Here is a 12,209-nt window from a genome sequence, read left to right on the forward strand (position 1 = left end):
GTGATAATGAAAAGAATAAAACAGAACTTGTGAACAGAGCCGTCCTGAATCTATATGCACGTAACCCAAGTGAATAATAAATGTCCTCTTCAATATAAGTCAATCAATGCTTTGCTGTGTATTTTCTGGTAGAATACCAAGAAGTGCTGTTTGAAAATCAAAATCAATATCAACAATGAATGTGTATAGCTTATTATTTTTGAAATGATGCAAAAATTTGTCAAAGTGTGTTAGTCTGATTTATTTGACTGATAATAGCTGGTCTGAGTCAGAGCCCAATTCCCCATCAATCCTCCTGAAAAATACTTACAAATTAGTAATTTACAAAATGTTTTTTTTTATTGTGTATTTATTGATTTATTATTTGTTGTTTTGAATCATTAAACATGGAATAACGGGCCGAGCCCAAGGTCACACCTTCTCCAGCTCTCTGAGGGAGACGGGGACTGGGAGCAGCCGCAATACCAAGAAAATAATCTTCTCCATCTTCCGCACCACAGACAACGACCTGACTGGGATTCAAACCCCACCCTAGTCCCAGTCCAAAATCAGTGGCATTACCCAAGGACCAATCCAGTTGCATGTGTTTAGCCCTCAGGTTCACAATACTATTATCTTACGTTACACTTTCTGATAATACTTACTCACGTCAATGTATACTGAATGGCCAGTCTGTTTGGGTTATTTACCCTCTCAGCACCCAGTAAAGACTAAGCAGTTAAAAGGCAACCTATGATGGCAGTCTGAAACAGAGGTGTTTTAAATCAGATCATTGGGAACATCGAGGACGTTTGTGCTGTTCATATCTGATAATTTCTTTAGTGTCAAAGTCTAACACATTCGCACACACACTGATTAACTCTGTCAGTGATTCCTGATTTTTGGGTCGTGGGTTTGATTCCCATGTTGACAGAGATCACACCCCGCAGTGCTGCCTGTGGCACTCTCGAAATTTCTGTGAGGCATTGAGTAGAGTTCATTTAATATCAAGTTAATTCAATTTAAATATCAGCTACAGCGCTTTTTCCCATTTTAATGTAAAACTACTCAACTACTGGACTTTTTTATTGTCCATAATGTGTAACTGCCCAAATCCACGTACAATGTCAAGATCTATTCAAATCAGTGTTTCCATTTGACCAAAATACAAATGTAAAATAAATGTATACCTAAATAATAGATTGTGATTCTCAAAATCATTGTCTGTATAGTGTTACATTTAGACAGTTCACAAGCAGAAAACATGTGCCTCAAACAATTTCAGTTCAAATGAACTGTTATGTTGATATATCGTATTGTACATGTGCATGACATATGCAATAAATAACATGTTGTGTATAATTGTTATCTTATCTTGGATGACTTAATATTCTATTTCTATTTATGTTATGTTGGTGAACAGGCCCTGGCCTTCTGAAGGCCTTACTACCTGTAAATGTAACATTTTGTGAGGAATAAACCACTGTTCTTATTACCATTTGTATGTATGCAGTTTTGATTGTGACCAGCAGAGGGAGACGTCTTCATGTGGATTAAGGTTTTTACCATTACGTTTATTCAGGAGAGGATGAACACTGGTTGCATCATCACATTGAGACAGTCTTTTTCATGGATTTTCCAAAAAGCCAAACATATTCCCAGGTGTTATACATTTGATGGAAACCATGTCATATTCTATAGAAGCACAAAACACTAAATAGAAAAAACAAGGAAAAAATGCAAAAAAAAAACAAACCTGAACACAACATTAAAAACTTGTTGAGAAAAATACAGAACACAAACAAAACAAACACAAATATCAATGGAAATATATTGAATCTATTTACTATTTCTTTGTTAAGTGTTGGCTTTTTATAACAGAAAACATATGATTGTGAAGACTGCGTTCTGCACAACAATAATAAAACAAAGCAAAAAAAAAAAAAAAAAGGCTTTATCCTGTATTCATTTTCTGTCTGGCCAAGTGTTTTTGTCTCCACTTGCTGAAATGTTTCCTTTGGCTGTACCGTAGACATTTTGCCTGGCATGATGTATTAGGCCACAATGGATCCCTGGATGCTCTTCCTCTTCCTTGTCCTCATCTTCCTCCTTCTGTTTCCCTACCCATTCCTCCCCCTCTTTCTCTTTCTCTCTCGGCTGTGATTCTTCCAAACTGGCGTACTTCACTCTTCAGCACTCTCTGATTTGGAATAATTGAACAGTCATAATATAATATTTTCATCTGTGACCCATCAGTGTGGCCAAATGTACTGTTTTATGCCTGGGGATATGTTACAAATTATTACGACTGATTTGCTTTACTACTCAAAGTGTTTTTGCAAAATCCGGGTCCATGTATGGGTCAAATTCCTCATATTTATTCACCTACATCCCCATTAGTTGTTGGTTTTTCCATTCAGCAGTCACCGTGTACACAAGAAAGTGATCCTTTAACTGATTTTGCAGATGTGTTTGGACTCCAAGAACAGATCACCAAATCAATTCAAAGAAACAGCTGTTATATAAAATGACAAAAACAATCAAACTGAGCAAAATAATGAGCCCCAAATCATTTTGGGGGTTGGAAATCTTTTAAAATGAGAATAACTAATACCCATTGCGACCTGTCTTGTGAATCGCTGTGAGGTACAGTAAGGTAAGGTAGGCTACTGTATGTTTTTTAGATGCACATCAGTAATGCATGCAGGAAAAAGGAGTTCCATCAAGCCTTTCAAGATGTTTGTCCTGACAATCTAAACAAGCTGCTTGCAGTTAATCAGCAATTTCCAAGTACTTTAAGATTCATCGAGAGCAAAGGAAGCATTTTAGACTACAGAGGAGCAGATAGGCTGTCACTGGTGAACACGTCCATAGGGGCCAGATACTGTGACTTCAGACGCAGCATTTATCTGTTGTTTCTTTGAACACAGATTCAAAGGCATTAAATCCCAAGGCTTGTGTCAAAGCCATTATCATCGCTGGTTGTTGCTTTGACTCAATTTTCTAGGATTGGATGGATAAGATCTTCCATTTCAGTGCAACTGTGGCCTCTCCTTAAGTGACATGTCCCTCTCCCTCCCATTTTCTGCCTGTCAAGAGACTACTTTGACTTGATTACTTAGACTGAGAAGCATAGCAAACAGATGATTTCTTTTTTATTGTCTCTACAGTACACTTTAATCACTTGATGATTTAGTTTTAAGTGTTTTAGATGTTTTAGTTTTACTTATGAATCAGTATATGGGCAGATAAGTCAACAGGATCAGTATGGCTCATTGGTGACCTTCCTGTCATACTGAGTCAAGGGGGAACAGTATCTGACAGCCAGATACCATTTCTTACCCTATTTTATCATGGAGAATTCCTAAGAATAGAAGAGTCAGCAGTGACTGATTTGTCATCCTCTTGTCATATTGAACCCAAGTGGAATGGTTGAACCGAAGTTCTTACATACAAGACGTGTGAAAGAAGGTGTGGCTGCCCTACGTCACACCAACACCAGGTGACACTTATAAACCTTCTTTCACACGTCTTATAAGAACTTTGTTTTCAACTATTTGACAGCCACATTTCCAGTTGTCAGGGTGCATTCTGTGAACCCTTATAAAGTAAATGACATGGATAATGGATGGACCTCTATATCTTCTAAAGTGTAGTCTTGCTTGCGTGCTGGCTCTGCTGTTACCGATGTGGATGTTCATAAATCAAATGAATTACTTTCTATTAGCACAAAATGAATGGAATTTGAATTCTACAGATCCTAAATAACTTAAAAAGGTACATCCATCCATCCCTTGTCTATGTCACTCTATCAATGCAGTTTAACTCAATTTTACAGGCCTAAGGACAATTTCTAATATGTAAACACCAATTTGTATGCGGACGTGCAGACAGGCAAGTTTTTGCATCAACATTAATCATCATAATTTGGATTCATCCCTCACTTTATTTCAAGATGTTGCACTTAGTTTACTCACTTGTTGTAGAGATACAAACATTATGGAATGAAGCAACGTCCAGTGGGAATCTGTCTTGCATGAGACGCTGACTTTAGATCCTTCCATTTGTATTATAAGCTTAATTGGTTTCCCAAAGCTACAAATGTTTATTTTCAATGCTGACCAGAAGGAACTTTGTGATAACATAGCTGTGACTTGGCGACACAGAAGACACTCTGTAAAGACTCTCAAAACAAACGTAGTGGAGGGTCTGACAGTTCACGCAGGATGCACAGAAGGAAATGAAAAGGAAATAGATTGTCACAGCAGGATACGTGATGAGCATGGTCACTGTCAGGGTGCTCAGCCAAGATCCTCAGAGTCCACGCCTTTGGTCAAATTATGTTATGACAAAAGGATCAGATCCTGGAGAAACCTAAACAATGATATATTTGATAGGGGCAAGTTGGGTTGTCCCTTCTCACAGAAACGTGGTGGTTATGCACCAAGAGGAGGCCGGTACCAGTGCTCATGTTTTTATTACTGTGGCCAACAGGTGACACAGTGAGACGTGAGTGTGATCCTGAGTAACCCCAGTTAAAATAAATTTAATAAAAAGCGCCTTTCAAGCCACACAATGACATTTTACAGAGGAGAGCATCAAATAAAATCATCAATGAACAACATCCAAACACAAGAAATATACAATAAACAACATTTAAAACATCAGATCAGATCATCATCATCAAATAAAAATGAGCAAATATTAAATGTACAACAGTTAAAGGTCTGATGTTGGCAACTTATGTATCATCTTATATCCTAAAAAAATACTCAATCATATATGGATTATTAGCATTAGCATTATTTTACAATCTCTCTTAATTACAGATTAACATGCACAAAACACTTGATTGATTTTGTTGTAAAACACATGTTTGTTATATGAAGTCTGTGAACCAAAGAAGTGCGTTTGCGTGCTCAAAATTTTATTCAACATATGACGGATACTTTTTTTTGTTGGTATTAATGCTCAGAAAAATACTATGCATCAGTATTGATACTTTGGGGATTGATCCTCCCACCCTTATCTTAGGCAGGAGTCATCTAAATTGGCCTCTTATCAACAACAGTAATCCCTGTCCCTGCTGGAAAGATAAAACTTTACAAAGACATGGTATCATCCCCTCATGGGGACTTTTTTGTTTTACTTACAGCATCCTGTGGTAAATTTCCAGTTGATATTTTTGGTTTCTGTACTATGTCTGTTTGTTTTGCATTGAGAAGCTGTATTCTTTCCAACATGGATACAAAAAATGTGAATTCTGTGGCTATTAAAAGTAAAAACATCCGCTTATTGAAATATATTTTGCAAGATATATTAATACTGAACAGCAAAGACAAGCAAAGATGAAATAAAGTAACTGATCAATAGTGAGCAGAATTTGCTCTCATTGGAAAAGGAAATTCACAGACAGATCAATCATACTCTTGTTTCTAACCTTTATCAATTTTATATATCAATATTATATATACTTCTTTTTTCACAAGAAAACTTATATTCCTATTTAAGTTTAATTTGTCCTCTTACCGGATGTCTTACCACTGTCAATTTCATATCATTCCAGATGATGAATTTTATTTTGCCTATATGACACACCATGAATATCAAGAGGTTTCATAGTGTGGTGAATGTGCAGGTTACAACTTGTCCACGAGAGCGTTCTGGAGTTGTTGGATTGTGTATTTGATAAGTTTGATGAGGGAAACCAAGAAATCCCATTAGCCTCCATAGTGTAGCTCTGAACAGGTCGTGCCTCGGCTCCGCAGTTCTAAAAATAGCTTGCACCGACTCGTAAGACTATAGGGATTATGGCAAAGGGCCAATTTGCCAAAATGTTGAACTATCCCTTTAACATTCATATCATTGACTGATCATTGAACAGATATACGTATTTGGGGTGTTTTAATTTAATGTATAACATATATGTTGCTAAAGTGGGGCTAATCTTTGAGTCATCCTGATTTTGCATTCACCATGTGTTGTGGAAGTTGGCACCAAACAATTAGTGAACAAGTAGCACAAGACTCTTTGAGCTTACCCAGAGAAATAAAAGTAGCCACTTGTAACACCATACAATTGGTACATACTTTCTGTACTTACTTTCAGTCAGTCTTGGAGACACGCTTTGTAAAATCATGTTTATTTGGAAAGTTTCTAAGAAGTTACTTGTATTGCATGAGTTCTCAGTTCGATGAAACTACGAAACAGAGGTGGTTAGTGCACAACTAGCGTAACCTGTAGCCTGACAATAACCAGACTGATGGGAAACAAGCCAGGTTGAAATAAACCGGATTTATCCTTGAACCCTCCCTTCCAGTTTTGGTTCAGTTTTCACTGTATCAGCTTTTTCCCATAAAAAGTAACAGAGCAGATTGCTGCTAAAAGTAGCTCCGAATCCAAAACATTGAAGTATCACATCACACCATGCTTTTTCCTGTTTCAAGCACGGTACACATTGTGATGCAGAGTTCATGGCTTGACCAAGGTAAATAAAATGAACTTGTCAGCATCAGAGTTCAGCCTCAGCTAGAATCATATGACCGGCTTTGAAGCTTAGCACAGAGTTACGTAAGCTTTTATAAACTTTGATTTCACCACCACTTCCAACCTTTGGTGTGACCTTCCTCTTCCTTTTGTTAAATCAAACTAGATCGATATGGAACCAGACGACAAGAACAGGGATTTTGATTTATGTTTGTTTTTTTCTCCACATTAAGAGCTGACTGACCGTAGTATTGTAGACTTTGATGGTACATCCTCCAGTATCAAGAAAAGAGAGACAACCATGTAGCAGACACTTGATGCCACTGAACAAAACATAAACAGTTAAGAGGAGACAGTGATCCGGTTGAACACATTCAGGCTGATCTATTTTTGGAAATGTTGCTGTTATTTTATTTCATTCCTCGGAGATAATTGGTACCTTTGGATTAACGTGACCAAGCCTAGTTTGTGTGAGTCAATCTGTTTATCTTGTAAAGCCTGTTTCAACTTGTGTTGAGTATAATGTGGAACTGGGACGAGTTTACAGTACACAATGATGAATTGGACAGGTAAAAAAAAAAAAAAAAGTTCAGTCCAGTTTGGAGAGTAGAGGGGTTTTTTGGGGGGTTTTTTTGTTTTTGCTTTAACGAGACAGGCTGCTTCCAATTTCCATTATAGGGAAATCGTTTGGAAAATGTATGTGGGGGTGGAGGGTGCAAAAGTGTGAGTGCAACAGAAGCAGATCCACAATTGATGCCTTTGGTCCACATCTGCTCTCCTTCACGTTGTGACGTCTTTTGGTACTTTTTTTTTTTTGCCTGCTGAAAGTGCACTCAAAGGCGACATCTGATACAGTGTGTGTGTATTTATCTGTGTGTGTGTATGTGCAAGTGAGCGCACTTGTTCTCTGTTCCCAGTCGCTGGTAAAACACTTACAGTTATGTTGATCTACGCCACTGACAATTAGTGGCCCTGATCCGGGCAGTGGAAATGAGGACGATGTCTCATTGCTTTTGGTGAGGTGAGGTGCAAGGATCTGAACTCAAGAATCACAACTTGGACAAAACCTGAGCTCTACAGCCAATAACTCTTTGAACACACACAATACACATTTATTATGATTAATGGCATGCATATTAGTCACTGTTTTGAGAATAGTTTGCTCATTAAATTCCCAGTGACACACAGTTCCCCCTAATTTCTTGCCCTTTTGAAGTCGGTTATTTCATAAACCATTTCAGGTTGACATAAAGTAGCCGATTTATGGCCTGTTGCTTGTTGTTGTATCTTGGTAGCCTGAATAACCCCACCACTAAATCATGATTCCCTGCTAATACTGTACCTTTCCCCAGAGATTCCCATGCAAGACATTGGCTCAAAGGCACAACCAACAAGATAGGCATGATAAATGATCTTTGCAGAAGCAGCAGCCGACATGCTGAAAGAGCATTTGCAGAGTCGTCATTAAAGTTGTGGCAAATTTTGCGGATGAATCACTTTGTCCTAAGAAGCTTACATATTATTGCACCAAAGCAAAGATGTTTTAACTTCACACAGTACCCATAAAAATAAACCACCCTGTAGGAGTTGCCTATAGGAGTGCCAGTGTGTGTGAGTTATTCATCTATAAACTAAAAAGTCTTCTCCTTTGTTTTTATAGTTACCCAAACTTGGACCATTTTTTAATCCACTATTTTAATGTACCATGTGCTTTTAAGGCGAGACACCCCAGGTGAATAGGGTAAAAAATTTAACTAACAGCTATTGCCATGAAACTTTCTATGTTTATTACTTAGATTGAGACAATTATTTTTTGTATTACATGTTTTCTTAAATATTATGCTTACATATGGAAATTAGACATTATATAATTAAATATGCGTGAATTTGTGTACATTTCCAGACCCGAAATCTGAAGATTGGATAAAGCCACTTTCAAAATTCTTGTTTTATTTTGTTGACATTTTAAAGTCAAAAGTTTTTACAGAGGGGATTTTGGATATCTCTTTTTATCACTTTGTAAATGAGAAAATACTGTCACCAGCCCTAAAAAATCAAATTTCGCCCTGTTTTTAGGTATAAATTGTTGTATAAATGAGGCTGTGAATGATATATCAACAATCCCCTCTGTAAAAACCTTCAGAATATAGGCGGGAATACAACTGGAAGGTTTGGTGTCTGTAAGTGCTGCTGAACTGGAGATTTCGGGTCCAGAGTATAAGAAAAAGCTCATTTTGAGAAAACGGCCTTTAAAGATTCTATTGCAAAAATTCCACAAATTGGCTCTATGCACAGCTCTACTTCCTGAACTTAAGGCAGCTCCTTTGTTTCCTGTATTACATTATTGGACAAACTGATTAATCCAGGTGTGTCTGACCAATGTGACTACTCAGACACACCTGGATTAATCAGTTTGTCAGTAAATAAAAGAACTGCCTTGAATTTAGAAAGCAGTGGAGATGTGCATAGAGCCCATTGTTACTGGAAACAAGAGTGTCTGGCCACTGTGAATTTTAAGGTGTGTGGGCCAGTAGGTCAGAGAAAATAAATAAATAAATAAAAATAAAAATAAGAAACACTTTAGGTGTAACCTAGTTGGGCTCATCTGTAATATGACAACCAATGTTTTCAGTTTCTCTCTGTCTGGCTAAAAATCATATCTGGCCCATGTCAGTGTCACATCCGTTTCACCTCTGTCACTGAGAAGTAAACTACTGCACAACACGTGATTCTGAGGATCGATGCTCATTTTAAGCCCTGTACCAGCGCAGGGACATATTAAATCTCCGATCAGTTCATTCAGACGTCTGATGTGTAAAAAAAAAAAAAAAAAAGCCACCGCTGTGTATCGCGCTGGTCTCCGGCGGCAAACACTCGTTTTTTTTTTACGGGTGACAGCTTCCGCGATGACGCACTTTGTAAAGGGATCTTATGGCTCGGTGAGTTTCTGTGCTGTGTCTTTTGTTGTCTAGCAAGTGAGAGTTGCTGTTTTATTTTACGTGAGGATTTAAATCGATTTCCTTTCCCCGTTTTTAAAAGTCCCTCCGCTGTTCAGAGCGCGTCACGTGATGCTTCTAAACGAATCACGCTGTCGGAAAACGACACCAGCCAATGAGACCCTCCCTCGTACTTTTACGATTCGTCGCTGGTACAAAGGAAATGACCATTTTTGGAACCGACACATTAGTGCAGGAGAGAGAGAGGGAGAGATAGAGAGAGATAGAGAGAGAGCTTCACGGCGATACCTGATATGACAGGAGTCTGAACAGACGCGGCTCGCTCCGCGATAGAACGCTCAGTTCTGGTGAATTTAGGAGAAATCTACAGGCGACACCAGTCAAAGTGAAGTAAAATAAACACCCATAATGTGTATTTTAGACTATTTTTTTGTATTAGTCTGAAAGAAGACATGTTATGGAAGCAAAATAGCCCAAAATCTCAAAATTGATAAGTGCATGAAAAAACGATGTTTTTGCCTGCCGTGTCTCGCCTTAAAAGATGCTATCATTCATAATCAACTGCCCTACTAATCCAGTGTGTGAGTAATGAATTGGTTTGGTAGATTAGTCAGTGTTAATGGTGGCATGCAGAGCAAGTGGTTTTGAGTTATGAAGTGCCGAGATCTTAAAATAAATCAGGATACATGCAGTATTAAAGCCATCAGCATTGTTTCAGAGCAACATTTGTCATATGCTACGGTAACCTGACTCTTGAACATACAAGCAGCTCAACGTTCAGTATCTGGAGAAACTCTGTGCTCAAATTAACCTGTTTTGAAATATAAGATTAATGGTGCGGAGAAACAATGAGGGGAAATTCAACTCAGCGTGTAATAGGTGATCGCAGGGGATAATCATTATTTGAGAGTGGAAAGGAGAAACATACTTCCATTGGGTAAAGAAAAAAATATGCTGAGAGCTCCAAGAATCACTGAGTGAGGAGCAGAGTTGGCAGAGAGAGCAGTGTGAGCTGGGAAACGCTGCTGGCTTCCAGTATGTGTGGGCATGTGACTTTCTGTTGGAGCACCTCTCTGTGGACCCGAAACCCTGTGGTTAAAGTGTTTACTATCACAGTTTACAGAGCAGCTTTAAAGCTACATGTGTCTGGTGTGGTGGCTGTTATGACTCTAAAAAAGTGAATGTATTTGTGAAGTAATTGTGTTTTTTCCACCCATTTGTGCTGCATCAGAATCCATTACTGCTGTTTTCCTTGTTCCGATAGACAACAACATCAAGACAACAAGCCTATATGCTAGATAATGGCGGTATTATTTAAAGGCACAACTCGTAATGTGTTTTGTAGCATAGCAGCATGAGATTTAACAGGTGACGGCTTTTGGACTCATCACGGTGATTTGCACAGGAGTGTATGTTGGCCAGCTCTCTCAGCTTGATGAGACTTTTTTTATATACTACGTCAAGGCCAGATTTTGGAAATACTGATGTTTTGTCCAATATTTTCCAGTGCTGACACAGCACTTAGCAGAAAGATCTAACTGTGTGAGACTGTGTCCAATATAATGTCCAAGCAACTCATCATTCACCTCAGCAAAAAACCTGTGAAAAACAGGGTTTTACATTCTGTCGCAAAGTTTCCACACATGATAGTGAGTGTTAAAGACTTATTCAGTCAATAAAAAACCCACCAACTGTAAAATTGTAAAAAAAAAAATGTAAATCCCAACTTTCCAGAAAACACACACATGCACACACAAAAGACACACAGAGGAAGTGACTCTTAAAACTAAGGCCTCTCTTACCTGGCTCTTACTTTCCTTTTGTGCAGGTACACAGTCATATAAAAGGCCCCCGATCGCTCCTGTAGGAACACAACCAGGCATTAACCAGGAAGAAATGAGGTTAGGAGGTTACCAGATTGACTGAGATTTTAATTGTTGTTTTACATCTTTTGTAATGCACTGAGAAAACACAACAAAATGAGGCACAATTTGTATTTGATTTTTGTAGCTTGACAAATGTTGACGGCTGTTGTTGCTCATCACACACATGATGTCTTTCTTTTACTTTTACATTTATATCCTTTTCTTTTATACTAGTTTTAAATATTTGTGTGTGGTTTCTTCTTTTGTCTTTTTAATTATAAGGAGACATGCACTGGTTAGATGTAAATCCATAGTTTGGGTGGTGCAAAGCAAGTGATGACTTATTGACTTTAGCTTTGATCTGGACCACATGCAGCTGAACTCATGAAGTTTGTTCAAGTTATGAACATTTTCTTGGGAGGTCTGTGACTGTGACTGATATGAATTGGAAATTTATGGCTATTACTGACTCAGATTGAGCTCTCAAGCCACAGAAATGTGCAATGTGGAAAATGTTTCAATAAATGTGACCCTTGTGAAAACACCCACGCACACATGTAATGACACAGACATATCTGCACAATTAACAGATGCTAAACTTTTGGAGATTCTCCTGTCAAGTTCCCGGCAGAAACAAAACGACCTTCAGATCAGATGTGAACACATTTTCTCTCTCTCTCCCTCTCTCTCTCTCTCTCTCTCTCTCTCTCTCTGACAACGTTTATTTGAAAAATATGCATTACAGTGTCTGATTGGCTTGTTGTCTGATGGGTCATCGCATGTGGTTAAGTTTTTCCTTTTTGCATGTGTATTATATAACAGTGGAGATCAAAGTTAGCAATTAGCCACTGATTTCATGGGAACCTTCTGGTGTACATAATACTGCTGTAAAACCTTTGAAGTAAGTAGCTCTACATATTGT

This window comes from Trachurus japonicus, chromosome 9 (genome assembly GCF_045865225.1).
Source record: "Trachurus japonicus isolate A0001 chromosome 9, Traja_1.0".
NCBI classification, from domain to species: domain Eukaryota; kingdom Metazoa; phylum Chordata; class Actinopteri; order Carangiformes; family Carangidae; genus Trachurus; species Trachurus japonicus.